Below are 15366 nucleotides of genomic sequence, written 5' to 3'. Positions count from 1 at the left end.
CTTTGGTTTCATGGCACAGTTGATGAGGATTGCATTCCTGCACATCTCTGCTCAGCAGCAAATTTAAGTTACCACTGTGAGCATCTTGATTCAGCACAAATAATGCGGCATGCTCTCTGCTCCCACAGTGCACTGCCCTTTAGGGCAGATGTTGGCGATAATTTTGCTGTGTCCATTCACACCAGATTCACCTTCCATGTGTTATTTCTATCACACAGATTTATCACAGCAGCTTACTTAGCCAAAGTGGAGGAATTATGAACCCATGCTGACCCGAACCTCTCTGCAAAATTCAATTCCTGGCTTGCCCTAACCACAGTGCTGCATGAGAACGTGTCAGTCTTCAATGGGTACACATGTAATACTACTGAGGGCTTGACACACCCTGTTGTGCAAAGGTGTACCCTTTATTTTCATTCTATTACAAATACCTTCAATTTCTTGTTTGTTATTGACTCACGCATCTAATCCTCACGCTCCTTTACTTAGCAAACCACACAGCATGCTAGCAACCCGTTTTATGCCAGCACGCTTCCATTCTTGTGGGTGTCAGTCCCAGAGGTCATTGGCTGCAAGCATGAAAGCAAACTTAAGCAAATAGTGGTGGAGTAATCCCTTGTGGTGGTGCTCCAGATCCTGCTCTGGTTGGTGCTGGTTGTCATGGCCTGTACAGCAAGATGGCATCTCCTGGCTGATCCTCACTCTGCTGCCCTCCATCCCAGCTCTTTTCCTGGGCTCCCACTGTAGACTGCAGGTCTTTTCACGGGCAAGCTACATCCCTTCACTCACATCCCAGTTCAGTTTTCTTTATGCCTCCATTTTTTACTTTTTTTTTCAAAATTGAGATTCAGTTTCCTTTTCACGCATTGCAACTAAAGGCTCTTCATCCCCTTATCACTCATGTGCACTGCTTTGGTCTTAATTTCCCTTTGTGCTTTCTGGAAAAAATGATGTCTCTCGTATGTTTCATTTTTATGTGGCGCAAAGCACTTCTCAAATTCTGGCAAACCACTTTCACAACCTCCTATTCCTGAATTAACTGAAAACCCATAAAACATATGAAAGGTTTCGGTAGTCAGAAGACAGACAATTTCCTGCTTGCCTTTGTTTCCCTGGCACCAGCTGTTTCCAGATGCAAAGTGAAGCACTGCTTAGATCTCCTCGAGCTGCCTCCCTGATTCAGCACCAACTGGCTTTTCCAATGTTCCATCTTCTCAATGGTTTTGTTTCCTTTCTGCTTACTCCAGATACCCCTCGCTGCTCCATGGCACACCAGGGATAGAGAGGTCTTTAATCACACAGGTCCAGCTCCTTTGCCTAGCAGGACACAGCTCACTTCCCCGTGTCTCCACAGCCGATAGCAAAAAGCCATTTTAAACTCCAATTCCCACTTCCTGATTTAAGGGGATTCATGAGCTTTGAATACATTACCCCTTTTCACTACGGAAAGCTTTTGTACCTGTAGCACTCCAGAAGCCATCTAGATGAGATGCCACCACAATGAGGGGTAGAAAACTTAGGAACAATACAGCACAACAGTGATGAATGGAGAGCAGATGTTCCAGATGGAAAACATGGCTGCTTTCTTGGCCCCACTTCTCTGGGCATAGCTTCACAATACATCAGACTCAATGATAAATATGAACTAGGAAATACTCAGTGCTTCTGCTCCCATCACCTCGTACCAGACTCTGTGAAATGATTCACACTAAATAGAATCATTTTTGGAAGGGTTATTTTGACCCAGATCATGGGGCATCATTGAGTACAGGATGAAATTCCTGTGCAAACATTGGTTTTAGCAGCTCTGAGGTGGCAGCAAATTGTACTCTAATATTAGAAATGAGCACCCAGAGTCCAAGGAAAACAGGCAGAAAAACAAGGTTCCTCCAGCCACCATACACAGTGTGGTACTTATAAACTCTGAATAACTGAAATAGCTCTGTCAGATAGATTCAGAACCCATGCCATGCTTTCACTCACCAACTTTCTGTGTCAGATCAAGTGTTAACAGTTATTTTTGTTTCTGTATTTAGTTTATGTAACAACCACTAATATTCATGTCTTACGTTTTTTTTCCCTCTCTTGTGCTGAAGTACCGAATAATCAACTAAATACCCAACAGCTCAACAGATGAGGAAACTCATCCCAAGCACAGCATATCACAATGAGGTTCAAGACTGTCCATGCTGTAGTCTTGGTGAAGCAATGCTGTCAAGCACCATGAGGTGAAGCAAATCAAAGCCCCAGATTTTGAATGCATATCACCATAAGCTGCATTTGGAAGCAGAGCTGGGAAAATTCAGAGAGTTTAAAATACACAAGGTTCCCCAATCTCTCTGCTTTTTCCATCCCCAAGTTGCACTTCTGCTAAGGGATGTATGATGTCAAACATTGAACCAGCAGTCACATTTGCTCCTGGGTGTCCCTGAGTGGGACATCACGGTAGTGCAACTCTTTCTAATGCTCTGGGAATAGCAGCACAAAGGCCTGGCATGCTTGGCATGGACTGACCTTGTAAGGTGCCAGGTAAAGTTATGTTTGTAAAGGGCCTCCTTCAAAGGTCTGCTATGTTAACTCTTTCATACAAACTACTCAAATTCTGGTTCCTGAGAGTATAATGCCTTTTATTCCTCCTATCTAAAGCAAATACTAATGTTTTAGAGAAATGGTTAGCACTAATCATCTTTAAAACTGATACGTGTCAGCATGTACCTTTTCCCACCTCTCCTTACACCTCCTTTTGTTTGAACACCTCAGAAACAAAGCAGGCAGCAGCGTGTCCTGCATCCCCCCAGGTGGGGGAACACCAAAAGCAGGTTGCAGACTTGGCAGCTGAAACGTTTGTTTTCACTCTCAGAATCAGGCTCCTTTGGGGCAGGAATGGGGCAGGTCTCAATTTATCCAGAAATAAGTTCAAGAAACTAAACACGGTCACTCTTAGCATCAGGCTTTGCAAAAGCAGCAGCGTCTCAGATTTAAATCTATTCATTCACTGCAACGACTCTGACAGCCACCCTGAGAACTCCCCGGCGCGTTAAACACTTGAAGGTGTAACTGGGATGGGGTGAGCCAGCCCCTCGGCCAGCTGGACATGCGGAAACCCAGGAAACTGCGCAGCGCCAAGCGCTGCTCCCCCCTCCCCTCCAACACAACAGCGCAATTAGCTGTAATTGCCGGGAAACAGCCTGCTATCTGCCACGTCTCAAAGCCACGATCCAACATCCTCCATCTGTCTTCATTAAAGCACCCCTCAGCGCCGACACGGGGAAGGCGGCCGAAACGGGCGCGCGCTCCGCGGGGCGGCCGCGCTCGGGTTACGGCGCGCAGCGGTGCGGTGCGGTGCGGCGTGGTGCGGTGCGGCGCGCTCCCCCCGCGCCGTCGGACAATAACACCGCGGCGGCCGCTCCGCGCGCTCCGCCCTATCGGGTCTCTCGCGAAGGAGGGGGCTGGGAGGTAGGATGGCGAGGTGGGGAGGGGGGTTGAAATATATAAATAAATAAGAAAGAAGCTCAGCCCATAGCACGGCGATTAAGCTTTACAAAGTTGCCCAGGGTTTGGAAAAGTGCAAGTTTTCCGCCCTCTTCTTTCCCCCCTCCCACCCCCCTGAAATGTTGACCGAGGAGAGAAGCTTGGCGAAGGGAAACGTTCGATCTTACCCTGGAAGACTCCTAAAAGTCACAGCAACAGAGCTGCTGCCCTCCATAGCACTCCTCTGGTCTCGTTTACTCGCAGCTCGATCCCCTCCCAGGATCAGCAGCTTCAGCGGTGGCATTCATCCAAGGAAGCAGAGCCACACGGGCATCGTGTGTTCCTCTCCCACCCCGAACGATCGATCCGGCGTGGCCCTGCTCTGCCATACAACGTCCCGGTAACTACTACACTTACTCCAACTTCCCTGCTTCTTACTTCAGTCACTAGGCTTGGCTTCTCGCCAAATCCTTCCTCTTTTTTTTTTTTTTTTTTTTTTTTTTTAATTCTGTTTCCTGTAGATAGGGAGAGAGTGGAGGCTCCCTTAAAAAATTAAACACCCAGCACAAAGAGTTGCAAAAGACCCCACTTGAGCGGAACACCCCGAGTGACTCTGCAGGAGACAGCTGATCTCCTCACCTACCTCCTGCCGATGCGGAAGCGTTCAAAGCAAGAGGGTGAAAGCGTCCAGCATATCAAATTGCCTTAAAAAAGGATGAACGTGGTAAGGGATCCATCTCCCAGCAGCTGCCACCCCGCACTGTACTGCTGAAATCAGTCAGGATTCCCTAAACCCAGAGAAGCTCTCCTACAAGTTGATCCCAAGGCTCCACCTTGCAAACTTTCAGACAGTCATGAGCAGCAAAAACTCTGCAGAGAAAAACCTCATCAAGTAGAATTGCATAATTGCAACCACAGAGCTTCCTCCAGCCTGTCAGAGGACCGCTCAGCTGCCAAGACGTCAGGGGTTGCTCATCCCTGCAGTGTGACCTCCCCTTGGCTGCCCGGACACCCATGTGGCCTCACTGCCCTCTGGAACATCCTTGCTGAAAGCCCCAAGCACCCCGAGGAACCTCCCAACCTTCCCCTGTCTCCTCATCACATTGATTTCTTTCCCCAAGTTGTGGGACCATATAGGCAGTGACCTCCCATATGCCAGAGCCTAACAGGTCCACTGAAAGACTAAAACTGGGCCAACTACAGCAGTAATCCACCTTCCTGCAGACTGCAATTATTCTACCATCACTGCGTTCTTTGCCTGAGATGTGTCAACAGTAACATCAGCCAAATGTATTTCTCTCACTGCTTTTTTTCTCTTCATCTGCAGTGTTTTCCCACTGGGTTTACATAAATACTGCTAGAATTAATTTCAAGTCTACACATAAATACTTGAATGCATTAATCAGCTGATTAATTGTAGTAACTTGAGAGACAAAGTCTTCGCAAAGGTATTTTCTGAAAAATGAAGTTGTCTGAAGTCCTATCAAGATAAAAAAGCCATGGAAGGCCCTGGATGATGCAGTGGCAGAGTTCCTGTGGTCACAAAGGGATCAGTGCAGAGTGGCAGTGAACAGGACCTCATAACACCAAAGGCAGTTTATGGAGAAAGAGCAATAAGAGCCCATACCCCTCTACTTTGACTCCAGGGATGTTCTTCCAATCTACACCTGTTTCAGACAATGCTAGCTAATGATTCCACACTACTTCTACTTGCTTTGCTGCCATATTTGTACTTGCATCACTTCAACATTGGCTACAGTCATTTCTTCCTTCCTGGAGCAGAGTTCACCTCCTCTCTTTGACATGAGAGTGGACTCAACCACAGAATCAGCTGGCCTTGAGACTTGTTTATATTTCAAGATGGCTAAAAATCAGATAGGTTGTTTTGTTCTTGATTTTTGACTGAACAAATGTTGGTAGTGTCTTTTTCCCTCTGCTGTACGTTCCCTATGCACGTCAGTCAAGCTGCACATTTAAGTTCGGCACATGTGGAAGCATTCAGAAGAGCAGCAGTCACTTAATATACCAAATCATCTCTGAGATCTCTTGTTGTTTTATGCTTTTGGCCCTTGGGAAACAGCTTCCCAATGATCACACCACTTCCTTCCTCCTTTACAGATTTCTAAACACATCGTGAAGGGATGCTTTCTGTTTATAGGAGCAAACAGCTACATCCAAACCGTGGTTCTTCACCTTTGGTTCCTCCACCTTCCCAACTATCCACCAGTTGCAGAGGGCAGGATGGATGCCATTAAGATCTTATCCTACCACTGCAGTTAGGAGAATGACTTTCAGACACTTAGCCTGTGTTGGATTTCAACTACACTCAAGATGCAATGACACTGCCTCCTTCTGGACCACATCCTCTGTCCCTCTAAACAGCAATGCTGAGATCCTCTCTGGAGGACACAGAACCCAGTCTTGCCTGGTGACTTAGTGAGGCTCTCAGTGGTTTACGTAACCAGAGAGCATAACCTGTGTAGAGAAAAAACAGGAGGAAAGTACATCCTGGAGCATCCCATGGAGCAGACAAAATGTTAGCCCTAGTGAAAGTCTTCCCTATGCTACTGCTGTATTTAAGACTACTTTCAACCTGTATACTTTCACACCTATCCTATGCAGTTCAAAATAGGCACCAATGAGCTTTGCTTTCCGCTAGTCTAACTCCAGTCATGCCCAAATTGCAAGGTTTGAATCTTGACTTGCTGCACAATGGCTGGTACTTCTCATTATGGAGCCAACCAGTGCATACCCCAGACCCCAAGCCATTGTGGTCTCCTCCCATACCCTATGCTTTTCTCACCCCAGCTTTCTTCCCTGCTTCTGACAGACTCCAACAAAGAAAGGGATAAGGAACAAGCCCCACTTTGGAGCCCACAGAGACATCTACTGTGGTCAACAGCATCTATAAAAGCTGCAAGAGACCATATGGATATCTTGTCCCATGGGCAGACTTCCATCTCCTGTTCTTCTTGTCCTACTGCTAGTTACCTGGAGAAAAGAGGCCAACCTCCCATTGATGCACAGCTCATCTCATGAAATGAGAAATTCCACATGACCCTACTGGAAGGGATGCTCTGGATTCCCTCCCCCACGCACAGCTCCCTGGGTGCAATCTGAAGCCTGTTGCACAGCTTCAGCACTGCAGGGTCATACTGCAGTAATCCCATACCTCACTGCTTATTCCAGCAGGTGGGAGCTGACACAGTGCCGTAAGATAGATGCCGAATGGAAATGGTCAGCATATAGTTTCAGTGGGCATGTGCAGAATAACATGACTCATACCGGTCATGATTCTGTGGAGTGCCACTTACTCCTTAGGAAAGGAAAGGGTTTGTGGCTCAGAATTCCCTTTCTCCATCAGACCCCTGTCCCAGTGCTGTGAGTCTTTAACAAACAGTGATCCTCTGGGGAAAGTCATGAGAAATCCACAGCCGTGCAGCCTCTTGCCTTCAAAAGGAAAGCAGCAACCAGCTCTGCTAACTGTCAGTCTCCTCTTCCCGGCACCAGCACCAGCCAATGTGATACCTTCTGACATTTTAAAGCAGCAATTAAATTGGTCGCTGTCTTTTTGCCCCTTCACAGCCCATAGGACACAGAGCAGAGGTGAAAAACTTTCAGTCGAATGGTGTTCATATGGGTTCAGCTGCTCAGATTACACAGAGGAAGAGATAAATTTTCCATTCATTTCTGCAGGGAATGAGGCTCAAGAACATCCAGTCCCTGAGTTTTCCAGTTCCCACCAGATTTGGTAACTTGTGCTTACGAACTCTATGAGTTTCATTGTCTGGGTAGGGAAGGAGCAGCCTGAAGGATGAAAGTCCTGCAAGTACCTGAAATAGCTGCTAGGTGATTTGAAGGAAGAGAAGGACATAACCTGTCATAGGGTTATGTTCTTGTACTGTAAAGCTATGCCTCTTCACTTGCTGGTGGCACAGCGCATGGGGGAGAGCACAGGGATCAACCAGCGGCAGCCCAGATGTGCCCACACTACTTGTAGCACATGGTTCCTAATCACCTATGGTGGACTCTCAGGGGGAGGGCTTGTTGAGGGCTAATCATGCCTGTGTGAGTAGCAACTGTAAGGCTAAGGATAAGGCAAGGAGCCCAGCCTGTAAAAGGCTCAGATCAGAGAGCCTTTTGTAGCACAGATCTCCTGTTGTTGTTTGCAAGAAAGTGGCTGCCACAGACACATATACTATATCTGGTGGCACTTCAAAAACCACCACGTGCTGCTCAGACACATCACCAAACCAGCTCACACCACTGAGGAACTGTGGAACCCCCTGCTCAAACACACTGACATCCAACCCATTTTGGTTCATCAGAAAGCCTAAGTGCTGTACAGTCATCACTCTAGTGTGCACTCATGGGAGAAACAGCACTTTTAGCAAGATGCTACATGACCCTAAGGGCTGTGTAATGGCTATAGGCAATGTTTAGTCTTCAGTAGTCATTTAGAGACACTCTGGCCTTGTGCTCTCTCTATGAGAGCTCCCTTCAGGCATGCCATCAGGCATGAAGGCAGTGGAGATCTCCATATCTTCAGGGACAGATAACTTATGCATTCTCTACAGCATCACCTATGGAGCTGGGAATTATTTGCCTAACTCCTTGTGATTTACTTTATGTATTGATCTGACAATTAGCCTTCACGTGAGAAGCTCAGGTGATGCTCTGAGAGTTTTCCTTTAAATGTCATGTCACATCCACTATGCTCATAAAGACTTTAGCCATAATTCCAAATTAAACACACCATGTGTATGTACATCAGCACTGCCTCTTTTCCAGGTTACAGTTAAATCTACCCTTCCAAGAAAAACTCTGACACAACCTGCTGCCTCCATGACATTCTCCATAGTACTGACAATCTTTTGTGCACTTTGTGTATCATTCTGTATCTATACCGAGCGCTGACAAATGAATAAGGAAAACTCAACCTTGTGGCAAAGGAGCACGGTCAGGATGGAGTTGGGGGAAAAAAAGAAAAGAGAAAAAAACAAAAAAAGCCGCCTTAATGAGGCATGGGGAGCCTGGTGCATCAGGAAGAGAGAAATTGGTTCCCCTCTGAACAATCAGATTCTAGCTAATTACCCAAAGATCTGGAACAGCTGCTCTAATGCACCCTGACATAAATATGCACAAACCCACTGATTTCCCCGGAGATTTCCCCAAAGGAACTGCATGGCATTTTCACCAGCAGTTTGCCCTTCCAGCACAGAATGCCCTCTGCAGCAAAGCAGCAGCGCAGGGCTCTGCCAGCACCTCCATGGTGCAGGTGTGCCAGGGCCGGGCACTGGCAGTCTTTGCTTCTATTCACGTCGGGCTGTTCTTTCCCTTGCTCTCCAGGTGTTTAACAGAAACTGTTCCTCTGCACTCAGATGGCTGAGAACAAAGAGCCGCATTATTCTCACCTCAGTGCTTAAGTGGTGAATTCCCATTAACTCGAATAGAAGTCGTGCACAGAAATCCCTCTGCAGCCATACAAAAAAAGAGGAGTCATCAGGAGGCAGAGTGAAGGAGGTGGGCACTCTCTTCCCCCAGAATACTGCAGCAATTTAAGAAAACCTAGATAGGGATGACAAAATCAGTGAGAAAATCAGGGATTGGCTGCATGCCCACGGGTGCTGGGGGTACAGCTCCAACTTGAGGTTAACCACAGCCACGTCATCTGTTGGGGTGAGATGCAGCGTTGCAGGAGGTCCTCTGGTATGAAGATCCTCCTATTTCAAAGGGATGCAGTAGTTGGACTCAGTGAACCTTACGGGTCCCTTCCAACTCGGGATATTCTGTGATTCCATATGGAAAGGGAGGCAGGTATTCAACTTAACCCCCTGTTCCCTGTGTTAGGATTTTTGACAACGTTTTGTTTTCACTGCTTACAGAATAAAAGCCCCACCAGAAGAGGAGGCATCTGCTGCTTCTGACAGCAATCAGTGTGTGTGCCTGCTGAAGGCAACAATGTGCAGCCTGAAGACAGGAATACGCTGGAGAAACCACACAGCAGAAAACGAAATCAGACTCTGAGAGACAAGAAGGAATGAAGTCAGAAATCAGCAGTGCTGTGTGGCACTGAGTGCCTTATCCTGGGAAATAAATTTAAGTTAACTTTAACTTTCTTGCAGCACTGAACTGCAGTAGGTAGGCAGCAAAGTGCTGCTCATGCAGGATGTGGCACATCCTGAGCCCATCTCCCCGTTGTGGTACTGGTGCCCACAGTGCACAGCATCTAGTTCCACAGCTGCATGGTGTGGGTCAAGAATAAATGTCTTCTAAAGACAGTTAATACCTGGACAAATTCCCTGGCACAAAGCAAAATGCTAGAAAACATGTGTAATCCCCTAAGATCTCTGCAACGATGATGTAGTCAGAGCAGAATGAAGGCCCTGTGTAGGGAAGTGAAAGTTACAATTCTATTAGAAAAAGAAAGGTTGGATTAGTTTTGGGGGCAAAAGTGGTAAAGAAGTGCAGATAGCACAGACAAAGGTCAGAGAGTTTCTTTGGATGTCATCCACTAACCAGGGAACGTCTGCACAGGGAGGGGTGGGCATGACCTTTTTCCAGTGGTCAGGCTGCTGCTTTGGCTTTAGGAGGAGAAGGAGGATGAAACACAAAGGGGTCTGGCTAAAGCTGTGTTGAAAATAATGTTTTGGATCACATCTGAGAAACCAGTTACACTGCTACAGGAAAAGCCTGTATCTATACTTACAGTTGTAGTATAGTATACATATATAGTATATTATGTATAGAGTTGTAAAAATAAGCAAAAGCACATGTCAACCTGCCCAGCCCTCCTGCAGCCCAGCTTTTCAGCTAAGACCAACCAGAAGGTGAAGAGGTGACAATGCAGAGAATGATGGTTTGTTGCAAGCATCCAGAGTCAAAAATAGTTGTGTCCACCAGATGTAGCTGGGAAACCTTTCTGGTATGTGGCGAAGTAGTGAGTGGCACATCTATACCTTGAGACCCCCAAAAGACATTTGGGACACGAGGCAGTCATGCCAGGGAGGCATGAAATACATACAGACCAAAGTGTATATTGGCTCATTAATCAACATCCAGAATGGCATTGCAGGACTGATTCCAGTTATACAATAAACATCATTTCAAAAGTTTCAAAGCCCGAAGAAGTGACACGGTGCCTCTTCTGCTCAGAACAGCTCTAGGATAGATCAAGGTTCAAAGGCGGGGAAGGAGGCACAAAATATTATTTTAGGGTTTGTTGGATCTATGTGGTGTCACTGAGCCTTTTGTAGTTATGGTTGCTGCTGCATTTCAGAGTCTACAGGCTGTCTCCAGGATTTACCATTAATTGATGGTGGAAAGATTTGAACGAACAATTTCTTTCAACCTTACAAGTGTCCAACAATTTTGACCAGGTTTATCCATTTTTGGTTCCTGATTCCAGTCTTCTGTTCATTAACAAAACAAGGAGAGAACTCCCTGCTGCCTCTTACAAACATCTGAAGGAAAAGAAACAATGGAAGAATGAAGTGGAATGGAACGGAATGGAATTGAGTGGAATGGAATGGAACAGGAGGAGAAGAGAGGGGAAGAGAAAGAGGGGGAGAAGTGGAGGGAAGAGGGAAGAGGGAGAAGGGGGAAGGGAAGGGGGAGGGAAAAAAAGGGAAGGGAAGGGAAGGGAAGGGAAGGGAAGGGAAGGGAAGGGAAGGGAAGGGAAGGGAAGGGAAGGGAAGGGAAGGGAAGGGAAGGGAAGGGAAGGGAAGGGAAGGGAAGGGAAGGGAAGGGAAGGGAAGGGAAGGGAAGGGAAGGGAAGGGAAGGGAAGGGAAGGGAAGGGAAGGGAAGGGAAGGGAAGGGAAAGGAAGGGAAGGGAAGGGAAGGGAAGGGAAGGGAAGGGAAGGGAAGGGAAGGGAAGGGAAGGGAAGGGAAGGGAAGGGAAGGGAAGGGAAGGGAAGGGAAGGGAAGGGAAGGGAAGGGAAGGGAAGGGAAGGGAAGGGAAGGGAAGGGAAGGGAAGGGAAGGGGAAGAGAGGAGAGGAGAGGAGAGGAGAGGAGAGGAGAGGAGAGGAGAGGAGAGGAGAGGAGAGGAGAGGAGAGGAGAGGAGAGGAGAGGAGAGGAGAGGAGAGGAGAGGAGAGGAGAGGAGAGGAGAGGAGAGGAGAGGAGAGGAGAGGAGAGGAGAGGAGAGGAAGAAACCTAGTAAGTCCAACTTTCAATTTGAGGTTGAACCAAAGAGAGCTCTGAACACAAGGTAGCAAAAGGCTTCATATGTGAACTTGGGGACCTAATACAATGAAGTGAAACAGCCCTAGAGAGATATGTAAATTGTACTGAAAAGCTCAAGAAGCCAGTGTGTTGGAAGTGCTTACGAGTCCGTGTCTTGTTCATAAGGAACGTGCCTTACACCCTAACCTGGTGCAAAGCTAGAGCTCTTGGGGGAAAAAAAAAGGGGGGGTTGGGGAGGGAAACCTGAATCATAGACCTTTGAGTCCACAAGGACATGCACCAAGGACAGAGGGGTCTGGAAGAGAAAAGCAAGAGGAGAGATCCTGGTCACAGTGAAACACAGTGATGTGCTGCAACCAACCGTAAGTTAATCAAAATCAATGTTCTCTCACACCTGTATTCATATTTTTCATAGTGTTGTAAAGCCAACGGTACAGATTTAAGATGGAAAAGTAAAATAAACCTTATCTGTCTAGAAGTGAAATGGCAGGTGGGTAAGGGCTTGGCAACAGACCTGATAACAGCAGTATAAGCTGCACACCAGTCTTGCCAAAGAGCTGGGAAAAGGGAAGGTCTGCTTAATGTTAAACCAGTGGGTAATCTCAGGTGGCCTCTAAAACTACAACCCACAGTAACTACAAGGGCAATAAACTCAGGATTCCAAACAGTGGAACAGAAAGGAAGCAATGGATGAAAGCTTAACACACTTAACAACCAATAGAGGTGGGCTAGGAGCTGCACAGGCCCCTGGACTGAGTCAGGGAGAGAAAAATGTAGCCAAGAAATGCATATAGGTGGAGTTATTGCCCTTGTCCATGGGGCATGTGCCCGACACTGACCTTGGATTCAACACGGTACTGTACAGCCTCATACTGTTGTTCGTCATGTGGGGAAAACCAAGAACTGTGATCTACTTTCTTTTCCTCCTTTCAGCGTTCCTCCTTGGGTACAGATTTGGAAACACTGGTATACTACATAATTCAACTTTTGAAGTGGGAAAACCAGTTTTTAAAGCATATTTGTATTTAAATGCATCCAGTTGCTGTGGACAGTAGAGCAGAACTCACCTCTTTGAGCTTTCCAGCCTCATAACGAGGGCACTCGTGACCTTTTACCATTGTCATTATATCACCTACCCATATACAAGAATCAAATCCTCCTCCTGGAATCAGTGCTGAGCACATGCATCCTAACGGGACTTAGGCTGGACATACAGTTGTAAGAGGTTGGACAACTCTGTGTGCTAAGCGCTGGGCATGGAAGGTGTGACACAGTGTGACATGGAAGCTGTGACTGCCTTTCCAAAGCAGACAAACAACTGCTTAGTTCTGGGAACCTGTCTATCTGACAGTGATTAACCATTCCCAGCTGGAATAGCGGCTTTCAGTTCTGCTGAGATCTGTGCTGGCCATGAATATGATAATGACTAGAGCCAAAGCTAAAGTGCAGTAAGTCATACATTTCACTAAACAGGGATCCACGGGGAGTTTTTACTGCTGAGAAAATGAAGGCATTCGCTTCAAAGGAAGCAAACAGTTCCTCATGTAATGTGAATTTCAGGTTATTTTGCTCTGGTTGTTTGCAGCTGAGTAATGCAGAAAGTGCCTCTATCACTGATCATATGGCCTTAACCTTTCCTTTAAATGTTAGTTCTGAAATACTTTTGCATAAATAATTTGCAGAAATATAGGTTAAGGTCAGTGCAGCAAGTTAACTTCAGCATAAAAACTGCCCTTTTCCTTGTAAGAAATTCATGCTGGTTTCTGTGGGACTTTCGCTGGTGTCAGCAATATCTAAACTGTCATGTCTCCATGATCAGAGAGAATAGCAATGCCGTGTTGTGAAAATCCTTCTTCAGTACAGGGCTGTATAGTCATACTGCTGTGTTAAGGGTCGAATTATTGTCAGATACCAGGGAAGGATTTAAGACAGCCTATATCAGAGCAGCAAGGATTCTGGGGGAGAAGTGGTCGTTTTTATCTGTAATTCAGAAGATACTTAGGATGTGTTTCATCTGCATTCATAATTCACATTCATAAGTCTTTGGCTGCCCATAAGTTGGCCTCCTAGTCTCAAGCCTTTCGGTTTCAAAGGCAGTGAGACCACAGAACGATAGAATCATTAGGGCTGGAAAAGGCCATTCAGATCATCCAGCCCAACCCCCGCCCACCCCCACCATGCCCACTGACCACATCCCTCAGTGCCACATCTGCACAGCTCTTGGACACCCCTAGGGATGGCCACCTCACCACGTCCCTGCGCAGTTTCATTTATCACTTAATATACCAGGCCAGAAATCAGCACTCATTAAATGGTTCACTGGCCACTTTGAGCTCTAGAGGCAGTTACAATGCAGAACCTTTTCTGATGGAGGCAAGACTATCCCATGTTTCATTCCCTCATTGTTACGTTAAAATGCAGTTGCCAGCAGCAGTGGTGGAGAAAGCACTGAGCATGTTTTAAACCCTAAGCCAGCAGAATGAATGGGCGTTTTCTCACCAACTTTGGTTTACTGAAACCTCGTTTCAGCAGTCCCAACTCCTATCTTTGGGTGTTGCTGATAGAATAAAGCTGGTGCTACATAAAGAAAACCTAGACACAAAGAGCCATTCTCCACAACCAACCCTCAGAGATGCAGTATGATCTAATATGCAAAGGAAAAAAAAAAGGAAAGGAGAAAAAAAAAGCTGAAAAGAAAAGCAAAAATAATTGAAACCTGGGCTCTTCTGCAAGGTTCTACTTTTCTTCCAGGAGAAGAAATTGACCTACCTGGCTGTTCTTTGCTGTCTTCTCTATCTGAAGCTGTTTGTCAAGACAAGCAGAAGGATTATGCTCAGCACCATGCAGGGAGCTGCAGTCTCTGTTCAGATCCCTATGGGATAATTCAGCAGAGCTTGCCAGGCTGCTCCCCAGCAGGGCTGCAGAACTCCCTGGGGAACACTATGCTTTCCAGGTAAACCTGCCCAGGGACAGAAGTCACAGGATGTCTCGGTGTGCTTCACGTCCCCAGCAACGGCTCTGCAGGAAAAAAGGCAAAGTTCCCCAAGCTGTGGGTGGAACATGGCACAGCGTTGCACTGAGTAAATAAAAGCAATTGATCCTTGGACTCAGGTGCGACATCGGGCATTAGGAGGGTTGATACCATGGGCAGGACTCTGTATTTCATCTGACAAATGCAACCTTAAGCACCTTTCTGTAGCAAAAGCAGTAGCCAGGCCTGTAAAAAAGATGTTGCACTCAACTGTGTGCAGTCCAGAGACTTAACTTCCTCAGGCAGCACACAGACGGAGACCCTCAAAGGCAAAACATGTTCTTTCTCAGAAATATCTCACTGCCTCCCGTAAGGACATACAGCCTTTAGCATGAAAGCAGTAAATTTAGTACCTTCATTAACCTAAATAAGAGTAACAGCTCTGAGGTAGGGAATGACAGAGCCAATCTAAAAAACACCTTGCAGAGTGTAATGTAAACATGTAAGACTAAAAGTAGATAAATATCTAAATGCCATTTACCAAGCCACACTGGCTGTCCTGCAGTTTCCTACAGTGCAAACTGCCAGTTCGAGCTCATGAGCCACAGCTTGCTCCTGTAGAGCTTTTTTGTCACCTGCTTCAAGGTTTGGTGACATCTGGCAAAAAAAAAAAAAAAAAAAAAAAATCAAAAAAAGCAGTAGAGTTATGTACATAGAGATGATTTTAAAGAAGCAAAAT

At 46.5% G+C, this 15366-nt stretch overlaps 1 protein-coding gene across 4 annotated transcripts in view; it reads right to left on the bottom strand.

Annotated features, from left to right (window-relative positions):
* LOC125686883 (phospholipid-transporting ATPase FetA-like) overlaps positions 1-14659 on the bottom strand; it is a 74673-nt gene extending 60014 nt beyond the window's left edge. Inside the window, exons 1-2 of one of the 4 annotated variants that reach the window (XM_048931430.1) lie at positions 14426-14659; positions 8886-9039 (exon numbers count right to left, since the gene is read on the bottom strand). The gene's annotated coding sequence lies outside the window, so the exon portion shown is untranslated. Of the gene's footprint in view, positions 1-3659; positions 3914-8885; positions 9040-14425 lie in introns of those variants that run through there. The other 3 variants (XM_048931432.1, XM_048931431.1, XM_048931429.1) reach the window with 3 other exon arrangements.
* Positions 14660-15366: the final 707 nt, after the last annotated feature.

The sequence above is a fragment of the Lagopus muta genome, chromosome Z (genome assembly GCF_023343835.1).
Source record: "Lagopus muta isolate bLagMut1 chromosome Z, bLagMut1 primary, whole genome shotgun sequence".
Classification (NCBI taxonomy): Eukaryota; Metazoa; Chordata; class Aves; order Galliformes; family Phasianidae; genus Lagopus; species Lagopus muta.
This window is presented reverse-complemented; position numbering and strand designations above follow the sequence as displayed.